The 9235-nt window shown below is 38.9% G+C and overlaps 1 pseudogene; it reads left to right on the top strand.

Annotated features, from left to right (window-relative positions):
* Positions 1-8381: 8381 nt before the first annotated feature.
* On the top strand, positions 8382-8679 carry LOC148774982 (elongin-B pseudogene; annotated as a pseudogene).
* Positions 8680-9235: the final 556 nt, after the last annotated feature.

Genomic DNA, 9235 nt, shown 5'->3' with positions numbered 1-9235 from the left:
TTCTAATATAGGAAGCTTTATTCTTAATTTTTGCTGTTACAATATTTGTGTGTGCATTCTAAGTTGTGTCTGACTCTTTGCGACCCCATGGACTGAGCCCACCAGTCTCCTCTGTCCATTTGATTCTCCAAGCAAGAATACTGGAATGGGTTGCCATTTGTTTCTCCAGGGGATTTTCCTGACCCAGGGATGGAACCCACATTTCCTGCATCTCCTGTATTGGCAGGCAGATTATTTACCACTGAACCACTTGAGAAACCCATTACAAACAATACTGTTATTTAAATCTTGGGATGTATATATAAATTAATGAATTAATTCCAAAGCACACTTCCAGAGGGACTGAAGGACTGATGGAAATTCCTATCAAGAAAGATGGCTGAAGGGATCAGGGTGGCCTTATACTAAATGTAGAGTCATTATTTTTGCAGCAGTGTAAATGCTTTGAGCTCTTAATCTTCCCCGTCCAATCTTCCCCCAAATTCTCTACATTCATGAGTGTTTCATTTGCATGGGCTACATTTTTGTTTTGTGGATAAAGAATAGCTCAGAGCATAAATTTAAAATGATATGGTGGATATAAAAGACAGGAAACATAGAAACTCAGACAGAGGCTGGAGGAAGAGCAACATTAAGACCTTAAGCTACCTGGATTTTACTGACATTTGAAAAGTGCTTCCTCCTTCCACAAGATGGGTATCAAGATTCAAGCAATCTTATCTAGATCTCAAGGAAGACAAGGTGGCCCCAGCTGACATCTGGGTTACATATTTAATGCCCAAACATCCAAGGAGGAGGGAATCAGTCAAGCTAATTCTTTTGATTTCACGTAAACAAAATAACAAACTGATGGACTGATTGCTTCACTTGTTTTGGATTTATATATACACAACTACATACCAGGGATGAAAAATAAAACATCATCTTCAAACTCAGAACAATAGACAAGATTGCATTCTATTGTTCTAAGCAATCAATCTTATAAAGAATAGTGTATCTACTAAATGTATTCCTCACATTTTGCAAGGTACCAAAAAGAACATTCAGTTCTATTCAGTTCAGTCGCTCAGTCGTGTCCGACTCTCCGCGACCCCATGAAGCACAGCACGTCAGGCCTCCCTGTCCATTACCAACTCCTGGAGTTCACTCAAACTCATGTCCACAGAGTCGGTGATGCCATCCAGCCATCTCATTCTCCGTCGTCCCCTTCTCCTCCCGCCCCCAACCTTTCCCAGCATCAGAGTCTTTTCCAGTGAGTCAATTCGTCACATGAGGTGGCCAAAGTATTGCAGTTTCAGCTTTAGCATAAGTCCTTCCAATGAACATCCAGGATTGATCTCCTTTAGAATGGACTGGTTGGATCTCCTTGCAATACAAGGGACTCTCAAGAGTCTTCTCCAACACCACAGTTCAAAAGCATCAATTCTTCGGCGATCAGCTTTCTTCACAGTCCAACTCTCACATCCATACATGACCACGGGAAAAACCATAGCCTCGGACCTTGGTTGGCAAAGTAATGTCTCTGCTTTTTAATATACTAAAAAGGTTGGTCATAACTTTCCTTCCAAGGAGTAAGCGTCTTTTAATTTCATAGCTGCAATCAGCATCTGCAGTGATTTTGGAGCCCCCCAAAATAAAGTCTGACACTGTTTCCACGGTTTTTCCATCTATTTCCCATGAAGTGATGGGACCAGATGCCATGATCTTTGTTTCCTGAATGTTGAGCTTCAAGCCAACCTTTTCACTCTCCTCTTTCACTTTCATCAGGAGGCTTTTGAGTTCCTCTTCACATTAATTATAGGCAAATAATCATAACTTACCCAGAACACAAATAACTTCATTCATAATTGTGGCTTCTTTGCTTTTCTTCCTTCAATCTATAGTGTGGTACTTTATTGTTTGTTCTTATCTCCACAATAGGGTAGGCTGACAAAGAGGAATAAAAACCCATATCAATATTTTCATCTGCCCAACTAAATGTTTAAGGGCAATACCAATATTTCTATTACATAAATTAGGGAGTTCCATATGTTTTAGTCAGGTTTTAATTTAATTTAATCTAATTTAATTGCTTAAAAACAAATTCTGTTTCAGCTACCAAAAATGAGCCAATTATTAAATATTTCCCTGCAATGCAGGAGATCCGGGTTCAAGTCCTGGGTTAGGAAGATCCCCTGAAGAAGGAAATGGCAACCCACTCCAGTATTCTTGCCTGGAGAATCCCGTGGACAGAGGAGCCTGTCTGGCTACAGTCCCTGGACTCACAAGAGTCAGACACTACTTAGCGACTAAACCACACTATATAAATTAGAAAGATCTACTTGTCTCTGAAAGACAAGTAGATCAGCATCTACTTGTCTCTGCTTATAAAAATCTTTACACATTCCCTGTGGAAAACATAAATATACACAACAAAAACTGGATGTTTTATGCTTACTTGTAGTGTCTATATTTCTGTACTATTTTGAAAAATACACTCTGAATAAATCACATGGATATTAAGCTAAACTGTGACTTACCAAATTGTTGTAAAATATACTACTGCAAATGCCCTCTAATAATTATAAATATAGAATTATGTAGCTAAAGCTGAAACTCCAATACTTTGGCCACCTCATGCTACGAGTTGACTCACTGGAAAAGACTCTGATGCTGGGAAAGGTTGGGGGCGGGAGGAGAAGGGGACGACAGAGAATGAGATGGCTGGATGGCATCACCGACTCTATGGACATGAGTTTGAGTGAACTCCGGGAGTTGGTGATGGACAGGGAGGCCTGGTGTGCTGTGATTCATGGGGTCGCAGAGAGTCGGACACGACTGAGCAACTGAACTGAATTGAACTGAACTCCCATCCAAAATCAGAAAAAAAGACTAATCTTCCTTTCAGCCTTTTCTAATTCCCATGGCTTCAATTATCATCTATTCAAAACATATATCTGATATAGATTCCTCTTCTGGATTGCGGATCTGCCTATCCAACTGTCTGCTAGAAATATCTGTTTAGATTTCTAAGGTACACCTCAAAGTCAACAAGTTGAAACCACCATAAGAAAGCTATTTCACCTGAAAACATTTCTTTCCTTCAGTATTCTCATTGTAGTTAAGGGTTATACCATCTATGTATCCAATTGATCAAGCCAATTATCCTCTTTCTATTTCTTTCACTCTTCATATCCAGTCATTAGGTCTTATTTAATTTGCCTTCTAAATATTTTTTCATTTCATTACACTTCTTTCCATCCTCACTGTTTCTACCCTAAGATCACTACTTCTTTCACCTGGGTGACACAGTCCAAGTGAATGGGCCACTGGAGTTATAGCAAAGGCAACATTTGGAGGCCTTCTAGCCTTAGCTTGTATCATCTTCCTCTCAAACTCTACTCGCTAGCATATTAAACATCTTTTAGCCCTTAACATTTCATATTCTCTTACCTTGGAGTCACCAGACTATCTGTACTCTTTGCTTAGTGTACATAACACAGATAAATAGTATATGTAGCATATATATCGGATAAGGCAATGGCTGCTGCTAAGTCACTTCAGTCGTGTCCGACTCTGTGTGACCCCATAGATGGAAGCCCACCAGGCTCCCCCTTCCCCGGGATTCTCCAGGCAAGAACACTGGAGTGGGTTGCCATTTCCTTCTCCAGTGTGTGAAAGTGAAAAGTGAAAGTGAAGTCGCTCAGTCGTGTCCGACTCTGTGTGACCTGGTGGGCTGCAGTCTGTGGGGTCACACAGAGTCAGACACGACTGAAGTGACTTAGCAGCAGCAGCAGCATATATATACATTACAGCATAAATTATTACATATGCTATATATACATGAACACACACACACATATGTATATATGCCATGAAAGTAAAAGTGTTAGTTGCTCAGTTGTGTCCAACTTTTTGTAACCCCATGGACTATAGCCCACCAGGCTCCTCTGTCCATGGAATTCTCCAGGTGAGAATACTGGAGTGGTTAGCCATTCCCTTCTCCAGGGGATGTTCCCAACCCAAAGATCAAACCTGGGTCTCTGGTACTGCAGGCAGATTCTTTACCGTATGAGCCACCAGGGTATACACATAATTTCCTCTGAGATACTACTTTTTATCATCACCTCGCTTATCACCACCATGGCTGAGTTGAGTTTTCCACTGATATAATCCCAAAACATCTGTTATTTTCTAATCAGAAAATGTATTACTTTTATTATAATTACTCATTTGCCTCATTACGCCCTCCAGTTGCATCAAAGATGTGTATTTTTTTTATTACTATGGCTCCAATATCTAGCACTACCAATAGTCCAACTACCAGAATAGACAGAAGAAATATTTCCTAAAGGCAAGAATTAATGAATCAATAAATATATGCTAATGTGATTCATGAGGTCGCAAAGAGTCAGACATGACTGAGCGACTGAACTGAACTGAACTGAATGTTTCAGGCAAAAATATGATAATGCAAGGGTCAGGACTATTCAAATCAAGAATTATGGTTAAGTAGGAGATATTTGTAGATAGAGTTAATGTCATTATTATTGTTCTACCTGTAAGGTAAAATGTAGTGCTTATTCTTTATTTCCAAAAGCTAAATTATTAACACTCCCTCTGTAAGTAGAAAGGCTTAAGGAAAGGCTGGGATCCATGATCCATGGTGTGTGTTATGGCCATTTTGGACATGACAGCTCAGCTTTAACTGAACACAGCCAGACAACTCCCAAGGCTAAAATCTTCAGTTGCCAGCAAATTGTTTTCCAAGAGAATAATTATTACTGCAGCAAAATCATGTAAATAAAAAATGGAAAGCCATGACAGGTCATCTAATCTCTCCTGTGAGAATACACTCAAATATTGGCCTCAATGATCTTCAGGGTGAGTTTTAAGTACAACCAGTAATGTAAATCCTACCTTTACCCTTGGGAGGCTGTTGTGCAAACCAAAAGTTTTCATTGCTTCTACTTGGATGAAATATTTTATAATTTGTCTTTTTCTTGGTGTGTTCATTTTAGTCTAGCTCTCTAGTGCCTCTATCTTCTTAGGTTTCATTAATAAAAATAAGTGGTGAGACAATCTTAGAGCAGTAGTTTTCATTCAACTAAGAAACCAGTTGCAAGCAGCAAAAGTACCCTTTTCATTTAAAGGTATACCTAATGGTGACAATATTATTTTTTCTATTCTAGGTTTAGTATGTTTTTATTTCATCCTATTGATGTTTAAAAGTTGAAAGGGGTGAAGAAGTCAGAATTTATCATAATAGTACATTAAACCTTAAATAAAGAACAGAAATGGTATGAACCTAACAGAAGCAGAAGACATTAAGAAGAGGTGGCAAGAATACAGAATACACAGAAGAACTGTACGACAAAGATCTTCGTGACCCAGATAACCATGAGGATGTGATCACCTAGAGGCAGGCATCCTGGAATGTGAAGTCAAGTGTGCCTTAGGAAGCATCACTACGAACAAAGCTAGTGAAGGTGATGGAATTTCAGTTGAGCTATTTCAGATCCTAAAAGATGATGCTGTGAAAGTGCTGCACTCAATATGCCAACAAATTTGGAAAACTCATCAGTGGTCAAAGGACTGGAAAAGGTCAATTTTCATTCCAATCCCAAAGAAAGGCAATGCCAAAGAATGCTTAAACTACCACACAATTGTATTCATCTCACATGATAGGCTGCAGTCCATGGGGTTGCCAAGAGTCGGACACAACTGAGCGACTTCACTTTCACTTTTCACTTTCATGCATTGGAGAAAGAAATGGCAACTCACTCCAGTGTTCTTGCCTAGGGAATCCCAGGGATGGAGGAGCCTGGTGGGCTGCCGTCTATGGGGTCGCACAAAGTTAGACATGACTTAAGCGACTTAGCAGCAGCAGCAGCAGCACACGCTAGCAAAGTAATGCTTAAAATTCTCCAAGCCAGGCTTCAATAGTACATGAAACGTGAACTTCCAGATGTTCAAGCTGGATTTTGAAAAGGCAGCAGAACCAGAGACCAAATTGCCAACATCTGTTGGATCATCAAAAAAGCAAGAGAGTTCCAGAAAAATATCTACTTCTGCTTTATTGACTATACCAAAGCCTTTGACTGTGTGGATCACAACAAACTCTGGAAAATTCTTAAAGAGATGGGAATACCAGACCACCTGACCTGCTTCCTGAGAAATCTGTATGAAGGTCAAGAAGCAACACTTAGAACTGTACATGGAACAACAGAGTGGTTCCAAATTGGGAAAGGAGTATGCCAAGGCTGTATATTGTCACTCTGCTTATTTAACTTATAAGCAGAGTACATCATTCAAAATGCCGGGCTAGATGAAGCACAAGCTGGAATCAAGATTGCTGGCAGAAATATCAATAACCTCAGATATGCAGATGACACCACCCTTATGGCAGAAAGTGAAGAAGAACTAAAGAGCCTCTTGATAAAAGTGAAAGAGGAGAGTGAAAAAGTTGGCTTAAAACTCAATATTCATGCATCGCACCTGGACTGGCAATCTACTTCATATATGGTAACATGCATGTTTCAATGCTATTCTCTCAAATCATCCCACCGTTACCTTCTCCCACAGAGTCCAAAAGTCTGTTCTTTACATCTGTGTCTCTTTTGCTGTCTCACATATAGGGTCATCATTACCATCTTTCTCAATTCCACATATATGTGTTATTATACTGTATTGGTGTTTTTCTTTCTGACTTATTTCACTCTGTGTAATAGGCTCCAGTTTCATCCACCTCATTAGAACTGATTCAAATGCATTCTTTTTAATAGCTGAGTACTATTCCATTGTGTATATGTACCACAGCTTTCTTATCCATTCATCTGTTGATGGACATCTAGGTTGATTCCATGTCCTGGCTATTGTAAACAATCCTGCAAAGAACATTGAGGTACACGCATCCCTTTCAGTTCTGGCTTCCTTGATGTGTATGGCCAGTAGTTGTATTGCTAGGTTGTATGGGGCACTCAGGGCCGGTGCACTGGGACAACCCTGAGGGATGGGATGGTGAGGGAAGTGGGAGGGCTGTTCAGGATGGGGGACACATGTACACCCATGGCTGATTCATGTGACTGTATGGCAAAAAACACTACAATATTATAAAGTAACTAGCCTCCAATTAAAATAAACAAATAAATTTACAAAAAAACACAAACACCTCATATTCAGAAAACTAAGATCATGGCATCTGGTCCCATCTCTTCATGGCAAATAGATGGGGAAACAATGGAAACAGTAACAGATTTTATTTTTTTTGGCTCCAAAATCACTTCAGATGGTGGCTACAGCATAAAATTAAAAGATACTTGCTCCTTGGAAGAAGAACTATGACCAACCTAGACAGCATATTAAAAAGCAGAGACATTACTTTGCCAACAAAGATCCGTCTAGGCAAAGCTATGGTTTTTCCAATAATCATATATGGATATGAGAGTTGAACTATAACGAAAGCTGAACACTGAAGAATTGATGCTTTTTAACCACGGTGTTGGAGAAGACTCTTGAGAGTCTCTTGGACTGCAACGAGATCCAACCAGTCAATTCTAAAGAAAATCAATCTCAAATATTCTTTAGAAGAACTGATGCTGAAGCTGAAACTCCAATACTTTGGCCACCTTATGCAAAGAACTGACACATTTGAAAAGACCCTGATGCTGGGAAAGATTGAAGGTGGGAGGATAAGGGGATGACAGAGGACGAGATGGTTGGATGGCATCACTGACTCAATGGACATGAGTTTGAGCAAGCTCTGCGAGTTGGTGATGGGCTGGGAAGCCTGGCATGCTGCAGTCCATGGGGTTGCAAAGAGTTGGACACGACTGAGCGACTGAACTGAACTGAACTGAAACTTCAAGAGACTCTTTAGGTTCATTTGTTGTAATGCAAAGAATTTTAATGAAATATTGTTTAATTAAATAAGGTTTCTGCTGGATCTGGAAAATCTAGGGATTATATAAAATGTTATGAAACTTATTTTTGCCTATTTGCTTAACATTTTAATCTTATTTTCCTTGAGAATCTTGCCAGTATCTTCTCAATACATTATCCTTACATGTAATTAAATCAATCTTTGGTTCAATGGATTAGACAATACTGGCTTTTTCATCTACAACATTTCCCAAATATTAGTCTTCTGTGTACCAATTACCTGCATGTGTGCATATTTTATACTACTATACAATATTTTTCTTGAGATAATGGTACTTGTTTGCATTCAAATGTATTTAAGTAGTATTTATGTCATTTAATCACTTTATCCCCTAATATATGCAAATGAATGTGTTTTAAAACATTATTGCATAACTTCTAAAATTATCTTGTAGCCCACAGTTTGGAAAAGCTGTTCAATGGTATTTCATTATAAATCTTGGGGAGAGGCAGATCCTGAGATGGGCTTGTTCCTCATCAGCCATTGCCACCAGACCACCATCTTCACAGATGCCAAGGACCGAAAGTGCAGTGGTTGTATGAGGACAATCAACTTCACGACAGAGCAAGACATTTCGTGAGTGTGACTTCACCAGCCAGACAGTACAGCCTCAGGCCCCAGCCACCGTGGGGCTAGCCTTCTCAGCAGATGAGACATTTGAAGCTCTGTGCTTTGAGCCTTTCTCCAGCACACCTGAGCTGCCCTATGTGAGGAGGCAGTAGAACTCAGGAAGCAAAGCCAATGAACAAGCCATGTAGTAAGATGGTCTCCCCAGTCCTTCCCTGCCTCGCCCATGACCCACTAATCCCCTCTAATAAAAGAGATTTGGGTTTAAAAACATCTATAGATAATCGCCTTCTTCTTTCATAAAAGATATAAAAGACTTTCATAAAAGACATAAAAGAGTTATTTTCTGATAGTCTCCTAGAGATTAAAAATCTGTTTTGTGTATGCTGTTCTCTTATTACTATAAAATTAATTTAATTAAACAAATATAGAGAAATCACAAGCGTTATTTATAAAAATTAAAATTAGTTTTATTTCTTTGAGACATTTCTAATAGAGGTAATATCGAACTTACTTTAATAAGAAATAAATTGTATCATTAATAATGTCTAACGTATTTAAAATATTCTGTTTTATTGGCACTAGTTATTCCCTTAATATTATACACTAATACCTTTTTACATAACATTTTCAAAATTCAACTGAAGTCAAATATAAATTCTAAATTAGATATTGATTCATATGAACTCATATTTTGATCTATTTTCTTTGGATTCTACATCTGGTACCTCTGAAAACATTTCTACT

The sequence above is a fragment of the Moschus berezovskii genome, chromosome 18 (genome assembly GCF_049115385.1).
Source record: "Moschus berezovskii isolate FMDL1 chromosome 18, NW_MosBer_1.0, whole genome shotgun sequence".
Taxonomy (NCBI): domain Eukaryota; kingdom Metazoa; phylum Chordata; class Mammalia; order Artiodactyla; family Moschidae; genus Moschus; species Moschus berezovskii.
This window is presented reverse-complemented; position numbering and strand designations above follow the sequence as displayed.